This window comes from Lolium rigidum, chromosome 4, assembly GCF_022539505.1.
Source record: "Lolium rigidum isolate FL_2022 chromosome 4, APGP_CSIRO_Lrig_0.1, whole genome shotgun sequence".
Classification (NCBI taxonomy): Eukaryota; Viridiplantae; Streptophyta; class Magnoliopsida; order Poales; family Poaceae; genus Lolium; species Lolium rigidum.
The window spans coordinates 98,948,385-98,967,837 of NC_061511.1; the positions used below are offsets into that span (position 1 = coordinate 98,948,385).

Here is a 19,453-nt window from a genome sequence, read left to right on the forward strand (position 1 = left end):
TGCTGAACACGCAACTTGGACTAATGTGCAAGTTAGCTGATGACTCGGTCCCACTGGTCATGGGCATGGTGATGCTTATCAATCGAACTTACACTGACTTGACTAAAGTTTTTAGCGAGTCGGATTGACCCACATTGAGAAGCAATGAGAAATTTGTCATTTATCCACCTCAATCAATGAAATACTTAGACCTTGAGGTTATCACATGATCTGAGTTGTGGATCGGCCAACATAGGTTCTACTCCCTCCGTTTCAGTTTACTAGTCCTACATGTATCCCTAGGTCATTAATTTGACCAACTTATCATTAGATATATATTGCAAAAAATATACCATTATAAACTTTAGGTTTTATACTTTCTAATAGTATAATTTGCATGTTATATAATTTATATTATATAGATCAAATTGACGACCTAGGTACACGTGCATGCCTAGTAAACTGAGATAGAGGCAGTACCAAACATTCTTTTGTAATAGGACAGTTATAAAGGAAGAGTTCGGGTTGGTTGTGAATCAATCCGCGTGATGTGGATGACCAATATGGGTTTACCCTCCATCCAGGAGACATTTTCTATGTCCTCTTGAGTGATATGATTCAGAAAGCATGTCCATGCGCGATTTGGTTAATTGTTAACCAATACGATCAACTAAGAGTTAGTCGGGTGGTTCACATATCACAGATCGAGAAGAGAGTTGACCTATCTCCTATAGCTTGACAAGGTATATCATAGGACAAATGAGACTTGGATTAAAATCACATTGGAAAGGTATGTTACTATGACTTTACATCAATTGGGAGCTGGCACGTTCTGCTAGGAGCCGCTACCAGCTATCAACTTGAGGCCAAGTTTTCATGGAAGCGGGTGATACTTGGAGCCATGACAAGATACTTGGATGAGTAACTCTAGTCGTATCCAAGTTGTCGTGAAACTACAGGGTCACACACTTAAGGATAGGAGCCTACCTAGATTGGATCCATGTGGATATTGGGAAATTGGTCCGATCAGCCTTAAGAGTTGAGCCCCTCTAGAAACACTATGTAAGTGAGATGGATGGTAAGAGTTCATAGATCTATCCGTCACTTTCAGTCTCACTCCCAAATCGGGCAAGATCAGATCTAGCAGTCCACCGTATGAGCTCCTCCGTACATGTGGATACCGGTAGAGGCATTGCACGTGTGACACTCAAGGCGATGGAGTTGAAGGATCTGGAGAGCTATTTGTGGGATAAGACTGCATTGCCCGACACGTTACATCGCATTTCGTGTATGCGTGTCTAGTGCTAAAATTCGTGGCCTTTGTCCTCGGCTTGATCTTGGTTTATTGCATAAAAGTTTTTGTTGAAAGCGTTGCATCTCTACGTGGCCCAACAACCGCCTGCTGCCGCCTCGTGAGCCTCACGGGCTTGCCCAGTGAATCACTCAGACGGCGGTGCCATATAAAGAGGAGAATGTGCGGCATGTTGGTAGCTATGGTTAACCACCCACCATTTTTCCTTGCAAGGAGAGATGCGGGGTCTAAAGGGTACACAATAAGTTGAATATTGAGGATCTAGTAACTGACAGTTGTGAACCAATCCTGACGTATATGGATATGATCTAATCTTTAATATGTCTAGCTCATATGTAATAACTAATTACTCGGACCCATCCCTTTAACCAATTTCATGTGATAATTGAGGAAGTTCAACTGCGACAAAAGCATTTTGTTTTATCACATACATGAGTTCAGTTGAGTAGATCTATTTTTGTGTGTAGGTCTAGACTATGTTGAAAGACCAATTGGTGAGTGTTATCTTATTGTATTATTGTATATATGTTACTTTTCCTATGTTTGCCATGTCTCCTTTGGTTGAGTTTAACTTCCTCTCTCTCTCTCTCTCTCTCTCTCTCTCTCTCTCTCTCTCTCTCTCTCTCTCTCTCTCTCTCTCTCTCTCTCTCTCTCTCTCTCTCTCTCTCTCTCTCTCTCTCTCTCTCTCTCTCTCTCTCTCTCTCTCTCTCTCTCTCTCTCTCTCTCTCTCTCTCTCTCTCCCTCCCTCTCTCGATCGACATGAGGATGATTCCTGTTGAAAACCATGGGGTGTGATGTATGTCGATAGGGTTTCCGTACACAAAGATTGACTAATTTTTTAGGGAGGTCCCATGGTCTGTTTTTTACATGTACTTCCATTCACATCTTATATCAAATATCAGGAAACAAGTTCTGATCTCATTATTGAAATTACAGCTCATCACTATATATGCTACCATCGTTATCAGTCTGAAAAATATATCATATTTTTATTTCGATGGGTCAAAAGACTATTGTAGACCCTTCCACTTTTGCTTTCAACTTCTAACATTTTTCAGAACTTTATGGAAGTGGCATATGCATCTCAGGCTGCAAAATTAAATGTTCTAAACTTCATATCAACCACTAATGAATTTCCTATAAAATTTCAAAATGACACCTTATGGTGCCCAGATAGACGGGTGCAGCAACATGCCATCAACGATCTAGTATATAGTATGACTTCATGAGAGTGTCCGATCCAGAGAATATGATACTTTCTTCGTCCTGAAATAATTGATGGTTTAGGTTTGTGTTAAGTCAAACATCTCTATAATTGACCGAAGTTACAAAAAAATATGTATATATCTAGAACTCCAGATGTATTTACTATGCGAAGTTATTGTATGTTGAATGGTGTGTTTCAGAACTTCTTATAAGAAGACAAAACCAGAAATAATATTAGAAAAAATGGTGGTATGTGGATTAACAAAATATACACCTCTCCTTCAAACGGTTGCTGCCAAATTGAATAGTGATCTTGCACGAGTTTGTCATGTTACTGAATCCTCGTGAGGGGGACAGGACCTTAGCAGCCTCACTTTTAGTCTTTCACACTCCATATAAATAGCAACAGACCTCAACAATGTATAGTATGATTCTATAAACATGGTACTCCCTCCATTCGTAACTACCTCGTGTGTTATGGGTTTATTTAAAATCAAAATTTGCAAATTTTGACCAAAAAATCAACATATAATGTTAAATGCATATAATTATAAACTATACTTTATGACGTTTCTAATTCAACAAAATTTATAGTGTAAAGATATTTTTCCTAGATATTTGGTCAAACTTTACAAAGTTGATCTTTGATCATAAACCAGGATTGGTGAATCAAATTTTGTGTGGATCCTTGTTTGAATAGCTATCCATAGGTATAAGTTTTGCTTGCTGAAGTTGGATACTATTCTGTGAGCTAAATAAACTAGTCCTAGGTTTTCTGCCTTTACAAAACTGTTTAAAATTATTTTATAAATCTCTTTGGCATGAGACCAACTAGATTGAACTCTCCCAGAACATACCTACCCATAGGTAGAAAAGTTTCCCACTGGTTTGGTACTGAGAGTTTTTGGCTAATTGATTAGGATTGTAGGCTTATTTACCACTAGAAATTTTGAGTGTTTTTGTTTAAAAATGTTTTTCAATGAACTTTGGCACCATACCTCCTCTGGTGATTTCCAAAATTCATTAGCCACCATTCCTCTTATGGATTGTGGTTTGGTGTATAGTTGAACCCTTTTTTAGCAAATAGATAGAATTTTAAGGCATTCCTAGTTTTATTAAAAAATAGTTCTTTATTAAATAAGTTAACCATTTTGCCCTAGGTGCTTATTGTTTGAAGTGTTCAGTGTCTATGATTTTGTTGGGTTGTTGTTGTGTGTTGTTTTCTGTGGTTTGATGCTATGGCTATGGATTGATTTCCTTCTCTTTTACCTTGCGACATTAGAATGCGAACGCTATCGGAGAAGAAGGAGAGGATCTCGGTGAGATTTTGGAAGAGGAAGAAAGAGAAGAGGTTCGTGAAGGAGGAGTCCAGGGACAAATAAGCCAACCAAGGCAAGCCACCTCTTGATGCATACTTATCCCTATTTATCTTACTCTTGCATTACTACAAATTTTATAAATTGCATGTCTTTTATCTATTTATGTGAGTGGTTCTACCACTCGAAGTTTTATTATTCCACCCTTATGGGTGCTGCCCCTCGTTGATACCTACTGGACAACCCTGGTAGCGATATGGTGCTTAACACCTTATCCTCTCTTTGTCGCCGCTTTTGATATAAATCTGGACTATAGGTTGGGAGACCTTTGAAAAAGATGTTTTATGAAAAAGGTTTCAAGAAAGGAAGTTCTTCGAAAACCTTGGAACGGGGCAACCCTGCCCAAGTGTGAGTTTTTGAAAAATAAAAAGTCTTTGCAAAGGAAGTTTTGCCAGAGGAAAGTGGAAATAAAAATGGTTTTCGAAAAGCATTGGTGACTAAGTACCTAACCGGACCTAGCCAGTGCAACCACACTACCCTAACGTGGGCATGGGGCTTAACCCGTAGTTTATTGAACCTGGTGCGGGACACCTCATAACTGCTATGAGGGTCATCTAGTATGGCCCTTGAAGCCGGGTTGTTCTCGCGGGAGGAGGCAATACACCGTAGTTGCCTACGTCCGAACGATACTGTGGGTCTTTCGACATGGTTCCGAGGACACGCTCAAGGGTGGAGGTGTGCTACCAAAGTGCCGGGAAGAATAGCCCATAGGGAAGGACCCAATCCAAGGGATGGAGGCGAAAGGTTATGTTCGGGAGTTTATCATGGCATAGGTGATATGCAGGGAGGATACCCACACGATAGATTCCCGGATAGTTGTGGGAACGTGTAGAACCTCTGCAGAGTGTAAAACTATTCGAATAGCCGTGTCCGCGGTTATGGACGTGGAAAAGGCTGCTGCTTGGCATTAAAGAAAGTTTTGGTCCATAAAAGTGTTTTCCAAAGGGTTTGGAAAAGAATACCAGTGGGACTGGTGGAAGTGTACCTAGGAGGTACGGGGGAATACCAATGGGACTGGTGGAAATGTACCTGGGAGGTACGGTGGAAAGTTTGAAAAGTTGTTTTGGTCATAATGATATGTCCAAAAAGGAAAATGGGTCCTCCTTACCTAGTAGTCATCAAAAGACACTTGTGTTCAAAAATGTTTTCAACAAAGATATAGAGATGTCATACTCTCGAGAGAAACTATCTCTCACTCCTTATAACCCTAGATTAGTGCTTGTTCCTTACTACTGCCAAATATGCATATCCTTTACTTCTCTTTAAGGTGGTTTGCGGGTACAATTCATAATGTACTCATGGCTTTGTCCCTGGCTATTTACTTGGACAGACTTGGTGGAGCTCGACAGATGATGAAGGAGTTGACGATGTCTATGCGAGCTAGGAACGTTCTTCCAGTCAGTTGTCTGTAGGATTATGGCATGGCTTGGGCCATGCGAACGCTTTCGTCTGAAGTATTTCCGATGTGTGGTTGATGATCTCCTGCCATTACGGCTCTTATGTAAGTATTGGTCATGTGACATGTTATAATCTTTTTATTCGGTACTATAATGGATGATGTATTTGATACCAATTCGGTTATGCCTTCATGACACACTGATCATGGGATCGTGAATGTGTATGCATACGGGTGTTTCAGACAGCTAGTTCGGAGCCCCACAGAGCTGGAGTGAGTGCTTGTACTAAGGAAAGTTACCCTCTTCCTAAGGTGGTCCCTACCTAGCTTGTCAATGGCCTTGGCCTTGCACTTCTTTTAAATTTTGGATGTCGGGACTAAATGCTACCATTTGAAGGCTCATCTTAATTTGACCAACAAAATGAGGATTGTGTTCTAAAACTTTTATTCATAAATGAACAAATATCCAATGGCATAGTTTTATCCAATAATTCTAATGTACTCCCTCCGTTCTAAAGAGTAAGGTTTATCAATTTAGTCAAAAGTCAACATCCTCCGAGTTTGATCAATTTTATAGATAAAAATATGAACACTTTAATACACAATCAATATTAGTAGAATCACCGTAAAATATATTTTCATAATCTATTTGTTTCATGTTGTAGATGTTTATATTTTCTTGTTTACGTTTGGTCAAACTTAGTAAGCTTTTACTTTCGCGTAAATTTATAAGAATTATTTCATCAGAATGAAGGTAGTATTATTTGTCAAATTGATGGTCAAAGTTAGTGCACGCAAAACAAAAATTCCATGTAAATGTGGACGGAGGGAGTAGCAGAGAACATGGGCAAAATAAAGAGAAGTCACAATATATGAGAACAGGGAGAGATAAATGTTACGCAAATTTTATGAATGTTATATGACCAAAAATATGCCCCAGATGGAAAAACAATATAAACAATTAAAATTAAATAGACAATCCATTTTATGAACTTTTTTTTCACCATTCCGATAAGGACGGAAGACGATGGAAACACAAAGACTAGTAATTAATATTTTGGTTTTTCTTGTGAAAGTGTCTCAAACGGTGATAATTAGACGGAACCAAATTGACGGAACCGGAACCGCGGGACCGGAACCAAAATTTGTGAGACCGGAACCTCAAATATAATTTACCAACATTATAAAAGACAAACGTCCGTTTGAATGGCTGAAGCATCTGATTAGTCTACACAAATCTTAAAGCAACAAATAATTTATCATATTTACACATATCTTAAATCTGTCCGGTGTAAACCAAAATCAAACCACTTCATATCTGATGCTCTCTCACTATCCACTCGTCTCTCTTACTCTCTCCACAGCCGCTCCACAGCCGGTAATCCCCACGACGCAGGTGACGGTGAGGGGACGGCGACGGAGTCCCAGCGATCCCCGCGACGGAGGGGACAGCGAGGGGACGGCGGCGTCGGGTCTCTCCCGGCGATTCCCGCGACGGAGGGGACAGCGAGGGGACGGCGGCGTCGGGTCTCTCCCGACCATCTAATGGATGGAAGGGGAAGGGGACGGACGGGCCTGCCCCGGCGATCCCCGCGAGGGAGGGGAGGAGACGGCGGCCATCCGACGGACGGGAGGGGAAGGCGAAGGGACCGGCCTGTCCCGGAGATCCCCGCGATGGAGGGAGGTGAAGGCGACGAAGGGGAGGGGACGGCGGGAAGCGCTGCTTGTCGGGGCGGCTGAGGAGGGGAGGAGCAGACGCGGCGACGTTTGAGAAGAGAAGCGGTTGTCCTGCTCCTCTAGCTCTTTCCTCTTTTCTTGATTCCAATTCCCAAATTAGTCATTGCTCTGACAAGTTGTTTTCAGTGTGCACTTTGTCAATTTAGTTACGCATTGAGGAGCTGCTCAAAAACCTTTGCCATCCATTTGTTTGCATCAAGTGATGGCACCAGAAAGCTTGAAATCGTGGTCTGTGAGATACTACTTCTCAAAATGCAAACAAACGGAATAATTCACCACTCGCCATTGGCATGCTAATGATTTTACAGGATTTTGGCTAGGCTGCTTTTTCTGTCGGCCACTGAAACTGCCGCTGCATACAACATACCCAAACCTGAATAGCTCCTTAGGTTGTACCGAACAGTTCGCCGCTCACTCTGTTTATTTCCCCCATGTCCGGAGTTTGTCTTGTCGTCACAAATCATATGAATCTCTGAATTTGTACTGCACACTAATGATCTAGTACTGCATTTTCCATGTAGCAAGATCATACAGATCGCTAAGCTTGCACTTTTAATAAGGCGGGTGTACCTTTTGGTAGCTTCATACTACTCCAAGATGGTTCAACACTAATTCAGATAGCTGTTTAGTTTTTTAGATTTTACAGAGGCACTGATTTGTTGTGAGTCTAGTTACTTTGGAATTGTAGACATCGATTATATGCCTGCTAGTTCTCAACTTCTCATCTCAACTTTTTTAATAGGCATAGGCCATTCTGGGCATGCGCCACCCTGATTTTTGTTGCTGCATCCATTGCCACATTTGTCACGGGCCAAGCAGTACAGGCAAGTATGATTCCTTAAATTGTTTCTGGCAACTTATATACCGTACCTTGCATTGTAAATGCTTATTTTTATATAATCTTAATACCTTTCTATGCTTTTGGCCAGGATACGTTCGAACCATACGACGTTTTGTGGAATGGTATTGTTGGCACTTTGGGCTACCTTGATGTTGGCCAGAAGGGCTTGGATGAAGATAGGTTGTATTATTCATGTTTTCTGGTGATTTGGAAGTGCTGGTATGCATGTATAAGATGCCTAGTTTGTAACACGACCAAGTACTAAAGCAAAGAAAATCAGGCTTCTTCTATGAGTAAAACCATCAGGTTTCATTAACGAGTAGATCCATCAGGCTTCTTGCATGACAAAAATTCCTTTGCCAGACGGGATTTGAACAAGAGTAAGCATAACACAGCTAGATTGGATACTCATCAAGACTCACTGTCCCAGATTTTGCACCTTACAAGGCAGCCTTTGAGGATATGCTATTTCTTTGATCTTTCTAATCCTCTTACATGGCTTGGTCCAGAATGCTTCTATCTAAAAGAAGCTCATGTAACATGGTATTTCCACGATGTTGGGAACTGATATTCGTTCTGACGACCTGAAAGTTCAGTTATTATCACATAGTATTATAAGTCCCGTTCATTTGGCTTGTTCTCAAACCTGGATGATCTGTTCGTGTTTTAGTTGCTGAAACCAAATGTCACAAGTAGGAGAACAACACTGCAAATGCCAAGTTTATATTCACACACTGTATATTAATTTCATTTGTACAACATCAAGACCCACCTTATATAGGGGAAGAAAAAAATTAAGAAAAAATGAAGAAAGCAATAAGCATCACTATCCGCAGCTTCTTGAGTTGAGATCGTGAGTGTCATCTTGCTTAATGAAACAACATCTACTGAGTAGATCCACCTTGTACCGGATGACGAGCCGCCAAGTCGTAGGAATCAACCCCATGCGCCATAGCAGCGTAATGCTGCGGGCTTGCATGACCATCGAATCCAAACTGGCTCTCCAAAAACAGCAACAAGCAGGTCAAACTACTAGCATGAATAGTACGGTTTCAGGTGGGAGCTGAGTCAAACCTGATGATGGGGCATCCGAGCACCGGCCCTCACGACCGCCAGCTGCTGCTGGAATCTGACGAGTCCCTGGTTCCCACCACCATGGGGGCGGGTCAGTGATTCTGCCGGCGATCCCCGTGATGGAGGGGAGGGAGCTGCGACAGAAAGGACGGGGCCGTGACTCTCCACTCGATCCCTTCGATGGAGGGAGGGGCGGTAGCTGCGACAGAGAGGACGGGATCTGGTGGGGAGGGGCGGCGGCGCCGGCGCCGGCGTCGGGCGCTGGTGTAAAGAAGGCCTGGACGAGTCGTGTATAGAGGAGTTTATTCTGATTTGGTTGATGAGCTTTTGGTTTTTCTTTGATTCTGATTTGATAAGTTAATTTCTAAAACGTCCATTTAGAACTGTTGTAGCATTATAGAAGTTACATAAAACTAGGAAGCATAGGCGCGGCGGCACGCCGCGCCCGTGGTGCTATCCATTTGCATATACATAGTTAGTGTTTCTAATACTATGCTTTTTGAATATGCTACAAAGGTGAATTGGCAACGCTAGCTAACTGAGCTAATTATATTCACTTATGCGAGAGAACGTTAGATAAACCATCACACGGATTTTTGCCCATGTGCGTGCCCCTAATTCTGACAGCCTTGTCTAAAAAAAACTAATTCTAACCGCCTCATGTTTTTTCTCTCCTAGAGATTTCTTTTCTTTAATTGTGAATAGCCGAGACGGAATAAAAAAAGAGAGCAAGTGGTCGGCATCAGCAACCAAAGCAAGAAGGGAGCCGAGAGAAATAGTCAACCGGAAGCAAATGGGAGAGAAGGGCAAGAGAGCTTCGCTCAATCTCCATCTGTAGTGCTACGACCCTGAGGCAGACCAAGACCTGGGATTTCGCGGGGGAAGAAGAATCCCTGCCCAGACCGCCTGAGATGGGGTAGGCGGCGATCGTGGTCGTGCGCGGTGGCAGCCGGCGGAGCCAGCGGAGGAGCCACCCCGGAAGGCGAGCGGCGGCATAGGTCAAGGTAAGAGGAGGAGGTACTCCATCGCGCCATCCGCAAGGCAAAGGCAAAGGTAGTGGCAGAAGTGAGAGTGGCAGCTCCGGTAGAATGGTTTGCTGCCAAGCAGTGAGTTCCCAAAGAAAAGGAGCTGGAGATGGGGAATCGAGCTGATCTGCTACCAGCTGGTATGGTTCTCTTTCCTGAGTCCCTAAATGCGAAATTTCCTTTGCATGTGATAGCTGATTGTGTCGATCAGCTCTAAATTCTTCTTGTTGAGTTGAAAAAAGTAACTGGCATGTTCTGAATTTTATGTTACTGAGTTTTGTTTTGTGTGCTCATATGAATAAGGTAGAAAATTGAAAGGCAAAGCAAAAAAAAAAAAAGGAAATACAGATAGACCATGGCATGTTACTAAGTGAGCTTGTTACAACGATAATTTTCTTTACAAAGATAAATGAGATAAGTGATAGGCTTCTATACAGAGCAACGCAGAGCACAAAAAAAGAAACTATTGAATATGCCTTTGCAGAGAATTAGCAGGTAACAGAAATCATACATATCGTAGCAGTAACGCCATCTAAATCATAGTTGTACTCCAGAGATAATAACGTGTAACTTATTGCTATGAGAAACACCAGCACACGACAGCAGCATGCAGTAGTAGAATGAGCAGGGATGTTTTTTGTGTAAAGAGTAAAACCTGGAAAACAAATGAATGAAGAGTTACATTAATCAATAGAGTAGACAGGGTATGTCCACATAATATGCAGGAAGAAAGGATGAGTACGTATGCGAACTAACACATCTGGAGATAACCAATTAACTCCCATGCTCCTGGTGGAGAAGAGATATTGAAAAGCACTAATCGTCGTAATCAAGTCTTTTAGGGCTATTACATCATTTACCAAATAAGCAGCACAAATGAAATGCCAAGGCCTTAGACCAACTCCTCAACATCACAGAAACATATCCAATAATCAATACTTTTCGACAATCATTTAATGTTTCATGCACAATTATGCAAAGAGCTAAACATGCGGATCAAATAAAGAAAAGCAGAAAAAACTACATAGTTTATAAAAAGAAAAAATGCTTTAATCACTAATCTGATCAGATAAGGACATAATGGGATCTCGTATATTTTCAACAGAGTAGTGTCATGGAATATATCATGTAAGTTGGAGTCGACATAAAGTTATTGTTTTCTTGCAGCAGTTGGTAACTTGTATTTTGAACAGTGTATTAGCACCCGTAGGGCTTGGATTTGTTTTACTTTACTAAGGAATCCTTGTGCTACGAAAGCAAAGGGAAGCAGCAAAATGTAGAAAGAGATAATGTAATCCTTGAAGACAGTAGGTACCAATCTGAAAACTTCAAATATGATTGGCTTCACTAAAATTCACCTGATTATGCCTGCACAAACTGTAGATGTTATAGCTAAGGGAAACCATCTGGTTTCAGCTAGGACACAAAAAATTCTCTTATGCAACCAAAGATATGTCATCCACGTAATATCTGATACTGCAAGTCTGCAACATACCTTTTGCTTCTATTTGTCTAAATTGTGAAGCTATATTTCAAATTAGCCAGTAGCGTCATGTTGCCAAACAGCGATGTTGCTAGTCTGTTGAGGATAAAGCAAAACTCACATGTATACCTCTTGTTTGCGAAGATCTGAAAATTAAAACAGAAATATTATAAATTGGAGATGCAAATTACAAAATACAATGTCATAAAGACCAGATCCACGTATCCAAGATAACAATTGCAAGCATCTTTAAGCCCTTTTCTTCATACGTCTCAAGAGAGATGCTACTTTCAAGAGTTAAGGTTAAGCTTGTGTGATTTAACTTCTTGTTTTGATAAGCTCTTTATTTGAATTAAATGAAGTTGCTACAAAAAATTTCCCTTCAAATCCGTAGTTCAAATAACCAAATAATTTTGGAGTGTAAAAATAATATGGAAAAGTAGAGCTATCTGGATTCACCGGCAAGCATAGATTATGTTTGCTATATGCGATAAACAATTGTAGTGCAGGACGGGAATCCCCTCTTGGAGCCCCGCAAAGTATCTGATGTTGGTTGGATAATACATTGGAAACCTGGAAAGCAAGAGCATGCCTTGGCTTATATATCAAACAAAAAAATTATTGCTACATATGAGAAATCAGAGCCAGAGAGATGAAGAATAAATACAAATCAATTGACCTAGCATGTTTGACATGCAATCTCATACTTTTAAATAAAATAATAGGTAAATTTTAAGTAAAACCCAAGAATAGTTTACTGCATGAATCTGAAAGTTTATTAATTCTATCACCCAAAACGAAAATAAAAATTTGGGAGTGCTGACCAAAATTGAGAATACAATTCCAACCATCTTCTAAGAGAGTAATTAGAGAAATTCGAGGAGTAACATCGCCACCAAAAGTGTAGTGCATAATTAAGATGTTGCAGGTCAGATAAAAAAAATCATGGACTTCATTGGAATGAACAAAATAGGTAATATCACTGGCGAAGCGTACCTTCGAGCATCAGTATCTGTCAAAGAATTAACAGCAGAAGACTCCCCAACATGATCAACAGATGGCACGAAAAAGGGATCAACAACAGCTGGTGTGGAATCACCGGAACACGAATTCGCCCAACCCTCATGCGCCGCCAAAGCGAAGGCAAATGTCATGGAGCAGAAAGAGTGACGCCGCGATGACCGATGGCACGCCGATCACTCATGGAAACAGCAGCATAGTCCAGCAGCCTACATCAAAAGGAATAAACCCTTATTAGAACAACAAAAAGCAACTGCTAAATAACCCAAACAGACAAACTCTAAACAAAGGAGAGACCATATAGAACTGATCCAAGAACAAAAAGACTGAGACATTACATCTAGTGAAACAGAGATTCGCTATTCTTAAAGCTTTCGTGTGTTTTGGTCCGGAACACTGGGGATCTGATATGGTGACATAGTACAGTATATTTTTAGAAGCAAATTGTGAAGCTAGGTGATAGCCCACAGCAAAACATCATACTTCTTACTACAAATTAATGTGGTTTTGGCACATATGGGGAAAAGTGGACCTATTGAACTCCAATCTACCAAATTCAACGTGGACTAAGAAAAATACTGGGGCAGACACTCAGTTGGTGCAAACGGTGTGAAGTTCTCCAACAAACCTTAATATTAATGAACTTGTCAAGAAACGTAATATTTCCCGTGCTCCTGAAGGACAATAACTAAAAATTTGCACATGATCCAAATTCTTGACATTGATCAGCATCAACTGGCAACAATTGATTTTTGGTCTGAAACGGGATCTTCATGTTGCATTGTGGTCAGCCTAGAAGGGGGTCCAGCAGTCCTCAATAGCGGCATCACAGATGAGAGATGTCATACAAAAAATACTACTTTTTTAACAACCAAAATTGGAAGAAATGATTGATTGTAAAAAGATCGTAAACTGTTGCCCGAGTCTCCAACTATTAAAATACATAAAGACCACTGAAGCAATCGATTACCTGAATATTGAACAATGTATTAGCACCTATTGGGCTTGGAATTGTTCTGCTATCAAAGCAAATGGGAGAAGAGATATCTGAAAATAAACAATGAAATACACATGTTTACTACCCATCAGGCTCCATATAATCTGGGAAAAAAATTGGTCTCACTTAAAAGGTCCATCCTCTGTAAAAAAAAATCTATATAAAGGCTGTGTGGTATAGCCTCAAATCATGGAAACATCTTAAAGATATAAATTTCTGAAGACAACAGCTCCCAATCTGAAAGCTACAGACATATTTGGTTTGAGCAAGATCCATCTGATCAACTCCAGATCTTATAGCTAAGGGAACCACCAAGTTTCAGTTAAGACACGCTAAATTCGTTTTATGCAACCAAAGATGCTTTGTCTACATATCACAACACCACCAGTCCACAACCAGCCAGGAGTTAGCTTCAACGGGCCCTCACACGACATCTGCAGCGACCTGCTCCATCTCATATAAAAATGGAAGCAAGCCCCTATCTCTCCATTGGATGATGAACACGCACGTTCACATTATTTTTTTTCCCACCGTCGCTGCTCCTCATACACGCCCCAACTAATGCTGCTCCTTTTTTTTTCTTATCTACGTACAGGGAGGAGAGGTGCATGGATGAAAAGGAGGCAAGAGAAAGATGAAGCTTACTGACCGTTGCCAACCGAGAAGATGAGGCCGGACCTCCTTATCTGGCCCGCCGCTGTTTTCATCTACCGGACAGTGCCGAAGGCCAGGCGTTGCACGTGGCCGAGTCTACGCGGAGGCCGGAGCGGGACATCTCCGGACGGCGACCTCCATGAGGGAGAGCTTGCCGGCGGCGCGGAGAGATCCGAAACGGCTACCAGGACCTCATCGAAGGGACCGAGGTGCACGTACGCCGGGAGGAGGCAGGGACGACGGCGGCGAGGCACGGCGACCGCTCCATCTCCTCCACCTAAATTCGCGAGGACGCGGCAGAGGAGGGCTCGGAGGTCGTCACCACGCCACCATCTGCCTAGCTCGGGAAGGAGAGGAGAGCCCAACCTCGGTAGGTGGCACCATATTCCGAAAGGGAGAAAAGGGCGTCGGTTCTAGGGAAGAAGAAAGAGATGGGGGGCAAAGCGACCCCTAGATTTGTTCGATGGTGGGGATCATGGTCACGCTTTTGACCACCGCTTTGACCGATTTAACCAGAAGCCTAGCCGGTAACCGGTTGCCCGTCGTTTCAGGAAAAAAAAGGAGTTGCACAACTACTAATAGAGAGAATGACGGAACGATTTATTTTTTGATACGTGTCACGCAACGCACAAAAGTAAAGAGTGGATAAATAGCAATCTACAGTGCCCAAAACGTTGGTGGAGCGTGAAACTGTTTATCTTTTATATAGGGTAAAATTTATCATCGATTTAATCAACGGTCACGAAAAATTAGATTAGACGGAACCTAAATATGATTAGACGGAACCTAAGTTCCGTGCCAATCACCGTAAAAGAGCTCCTCAAAATATTAGTTACTAAACGATATACACTGGAGGATGGTGAAATGTATAATACTGAAAACTACACACTAGATTAATTAGTACATAACTCTATGATATTACTTGGCGGGCCAAGTGCCTCCCGAGCATAATTTGTGACACGTCAAAAACTAAAAACCATTCAATTTGTTAGTAAAACAATTCATGTAGCATCATATTAAGTTGAAATTTACGTACGAGAGTGAATAAATGGTAGGGATTTTTCTTGCCGGGAACAAGCGACATGGCCTGAAAATACCATATGAAGATCTAGCCAGGCAAATGGGCAGGTCACTCGCTAGCATTTAGTAACGTAATTCTTTGAACATGCATAAGCAAACTAAGATAACAAATTAAACCTCAACTTCAAATGTCAAGTTTGGTCAAAGTAGTTATTTAATAGAAATAATACTAGTTACACAAAATAAACTAGCCCATGCAACTGCACTCGATTGACGACTAGTCAAATTAGCGTTCAATCTGAAATCACGTCGAAGGATGACACTATATGAATGGAGACAGTGAGAGTACATGGTACACCATAGTCCCATAATTCATTAAGAAAAGTGCACCATAATTCGAGAGCATCCGGAATGATGGTGGTCAAAACCTATTTTTTAGATGATTCATCATTGCTCACCAGGCCACACTTGTTAAATCAACAGTAGCTGCTCACCAGGTTAATTATGATCATTCAAAAAAATAAGCCTTTTCTCCTTCGAGATTTTCATTTTGGCGAACCAAGAAGTTCCGTCTCTTCTCTCATTGTGTATCTATACCTAATAATAAAGAAAATAAGGCTTCTTATTGGTCCGTCAGAAATTGCCCCTGTTTTTCGCACAAATTACACCTCCTGCCACCGCCAATTACCCCCGAAGCGTTATCCATCGAAGAAAAAAAAAACAATTGAGCCTTTCGCCCCCAAACTTGCACGGTCAAGCCCTCAATCCGCGTCGAGCTGCACGGTGCTCCCGGCCGTGGAGCGCGTGGCGGCCGGCGTTCCCTTACTACGAAGACAGGTGCGACGGCTCGGCCCGGGTCTTAGCACAGAGTTCCTAGGGCTACCTGCGTAGTCCGACCTCGCCGCGGCGTGGTGCTCGACATCCTCCCCGACGACGGCGCCGGAGGGGTTCCAAAATTCGCCGGAATCCGCGTGTCCGCTGGTCGGCGTATCTATCCAGAAGAAAAAGCGCTCCATCAGGAGGTGATGCATGGCCTCGATGTGTACGACGCCACCTGGGTGCTCTTCGGCGAGGCGGGCCTGGATGTGGAGGCGCTCCTCCACTACCTCAATTCCAGCACGGCTTACAGACTCAATTCAGATTCGTGGAGGAGAGCTGCGTGCGCAAGGACGACCGCCTCCATCTGGAGAGGATGCAGAAAGAATTTTGGATCGATTCTTGGACCTAGCGGCCGGAATTGTTTCCTGATATGTGTGTGTGATGTGTGCTACAAAAATTCGGTAAGGAAAATAGATCTATGAGGAAGGATTTTGCTGCGTGATGTGTGCGTGCATTGTCAGCTGCACCTCCGCGCCTGGGCATCGATGTCCTTTGCGCGTCTCGCCTGTTGGTTATGCTGCCTACGATTCAGCAAACACCGCTTGGGTGGATGTGTTAGCAATAAGCCATGTCCGGCATGGTGGTGACTGGTGTCTGTGCACCAGGTCGAAGTCCATGGCGGGCAGGGTGTATCCGGGGAGGCGGTGAGGTTGAGCATCCGGGACTGCGGGTGGCCTTTCGCCGATCCCCGCTCAGATCCTCCCGCAAAGTTGGGGGCGAGGTCGCCACTCCTAGGGGGCTTCGCTGCGAGGATACCCCACTCAACAAGGAGGTCGACGCGAGGCCGGCGCTGGTGCCGAGAGGAAACAAGCCCCCCACGATGCGCCGGCTGTTTCGAGGCCAAGGCGATGGCTTCAACTCCTCTTCAGCTGGCGAAGGACATGATGTGCACACCGCCTCCTCCCCTTCGCCATCGCGCCGCACCGCGGTGGAGGGCGTCCTCATGAGCAACAAGGCCACAAGGATCTTTTTGATCACGCTCTGCTGCTAAGCCTGGCGGACATCACCATGCTAAGCCACTTCGGGCGAGTCCTCTGGGAGGCGAACCAAGAAAGGATCCACGCCGACGGATTCTTCTGCGCATCCTAGAAGTCGTGCAGCGTGGCTGTGCTCAGTGGCCCCAGCCCCTCGCTGCCTCTGAAGTCGCGCAGCATGGGTGCGGTCAGCGACCACGGCCCATCGCGGACTGGTGTCGATGCAGCTCCGGGCTGCTCCTCGCCTGATTTTTCCATTTCAACTGATCGGAGGGGATTAGATGATTTGATGGACTGATCGATTTGTGTTGTTCTTAGAGCTTGAAGCGAGCGGGGAAGGAGGATTGCGATTGTGGACTACGAGATGCGCGTGCAATTTTCTGATTATTTGTATTACTTGTGCAACGGAAACTCCATCAGTATGCAATTGTCAGAAAAATCTTGAATCGTTAGTGCATTGAATTTGAGCTCTTTCAATTACACCAACAACGCAGATTAGGCTTGCTTTTTATAATTTCTATAATCGAGTGGAGGGGCTTTGGCTCTTTGAAGTAACAGAGAGAACAAAATGTATGATGGCTCTGGCTATTCGTGATCAGTCATATTCCACTCCATTAAGATATGCATAACATTATTGCTATTTTGGATACTTTTTTTACTTGGCCATTTGATATGTCACAACTTAATTTTCCACTATCTAGAAAATAACCCTACTTTCCACTAGATAAATTGGCCAATCTTACATTGCAATCGATCTAATACCAATTTAGCATCTTGATTATATCCCCATGGAAGTTCTGTGCACACGAATATTTTTCTGTCCGATATTGAACAATGAAAAGCGTACATATATAGCATCTCTCAGATGCCACCTGTTATATACATTAATTTTTTTTCTATTAATAACCTTCAAAATTATTATTCTATTAGTTTTCTCTCCCGGTGCGAAGCACGGGCATGTGTACTAGTATACACGAAAACAAAATGCAATTTGCAGGAGGAGTGCTCGAATATTCTGCACAACACGAGTGGCTAGGTAGGCTCGAGGAACAACAAATTATATGCATGAAAAGACTGGAACGGTAGCGGTGAGCGGGAAACAGTATGCGCGAGCCCCAGGGAAGGAATGTCCCCCGGCCAGGTACCCAGGCCCACGGCACGCTTGCCGGCCCCGAGGAAGCGATCATGCCTGTCGATACCTCACTTGCATCTGGGCCCCATGCTACTCAACGGAGTCGGCCCATCACTTTTATGCTAGTGAAAACATCGGTCTAGGCTTACTGAGAGCAATTCCAATAGTATAGCCAACTGTTGGCTATAACAAGATGTTATATCATTTGTAGTCATCATATAGCTAACATGTACAATAGTTGGCTATAAGAATGTAGTACTTTACTAATATATGGTCCACCTTTCACTCTCACGAGCGTGCCTAGGAAGACGCGTCAGTAGCTGACTTATCGACAAGTAAGCCTAACCTCCCTTCTCTCTCCTTTTCTCTCTCCTCCAACTCATCTAAAATATATTATTTAATATCTTATAGTCAGCTGACTGGACTCTATTGTACTTGCTCTGAGGACCATGATCGTGTGTCTAGTCACTGGTCTCCCTCTCCCTCCATGCGTGTGCAAAGTGCCTTTGGGGTGCTCACTCTTTCTCTCTCTGAACTGCCGCATCGTTGGCAGTGCAACTTAGGGAGAGACAAAGAATGATAAACAAGCTGGAGAGAAGGCTAACACGGTCGCCCCAAACACAATGATGCGGTTCTCGGCTCTGCATGCGGGGTGCGGCCCTTCAAAGTTTTTGTTCTTCTTTTCTTCCTTCTTATTTGGGTGCTTCATCACCGTGGAAATAATAAAATAACCTTTTGCGAAAACTTAGCACAAACTATTTTTTTTATAAAAAATAACCTTTTTTTGTGTGACACACTACTGCAAAGGAGTCATGCTCGGCGTGGAATGTTGGGCCGGCCATTGCTAACCCTTTAAAACGCTTGGCCGCCAAGCTAGCTGCCACAGCCAGGTGCTTACAAAGTAGAATGATTGGTTCATTGGCAGCAACAGGAAGCAAATCTTACTAGCCAATGAGCTCATCCTACGGTTGGACGTGCAATGGAGTCGATGATCCTCTTGGTGGAGGGGAGGGGCTTTAGGAAGCTCCTCAAGCGCAAGCTTTTGGGGCGAGCGCACGATTTCAAGGCAGCATGGTCTAGGATCACGTGGTTGGCTGAGAATGATGCATGCACTAGGTTCTTCCACTCTCATGCAAACCACCGGCAGCGCAAGAACTTCATTGCACATCTTAAGGTGGATGGTGTGCTGGTTTTAGACCAAGAAAAAAAAGGCAAGGTCGTGGACTCCTTCTACGGGGAGCTCTTGAGATCTTCGCTGGAGCGAGCCTTCTCACTAGACCTAGATTACCTCGGGGTGTAGTATCATGACCTCTCAAAGTTGGATGCCCCCTTTTTAGAGGAGGAGGTA

General features: G+C 43.1%; 2 long non-coding RNA genes across 2 annotated transcripts; both read right to left on the reverse strand.

The window, feature by feature from the left end:
* Positions 1-8,549: 8,549 nt before the first annotated feature.
* Positions 8,550-9,134, reverse strand: LOC124708983. The gene is made up of 2 exons (XR_007005385.1): positions 8,922-9,134; positions 8,550-8,848 (listed from the first exon to the last, which is right to left on the reverse strand). It is a non-coding gene; the product is annotated as an uncharacterized LOC124708983 (long non-coding RNA).
* Positions 9,135-10,330: 1,196 nt separating this feature from the next.
* Positions 10,331-13,986, reverse strand: LOC124649930. Its single transcript, XR_006986835.1, has 3 exons — positions 13,420-13,986; positions 12,426-12,658; positions 10,331-12,002 (listed from the first exon to the last, which is right to left on the reverse strand). It is a non-coding gene; the product is annotated as an uncharacterized LOC124649930 (long non-coding RNA).
* Positions 13,987-19,453: the final 5,467 nt, after the last annotated feature.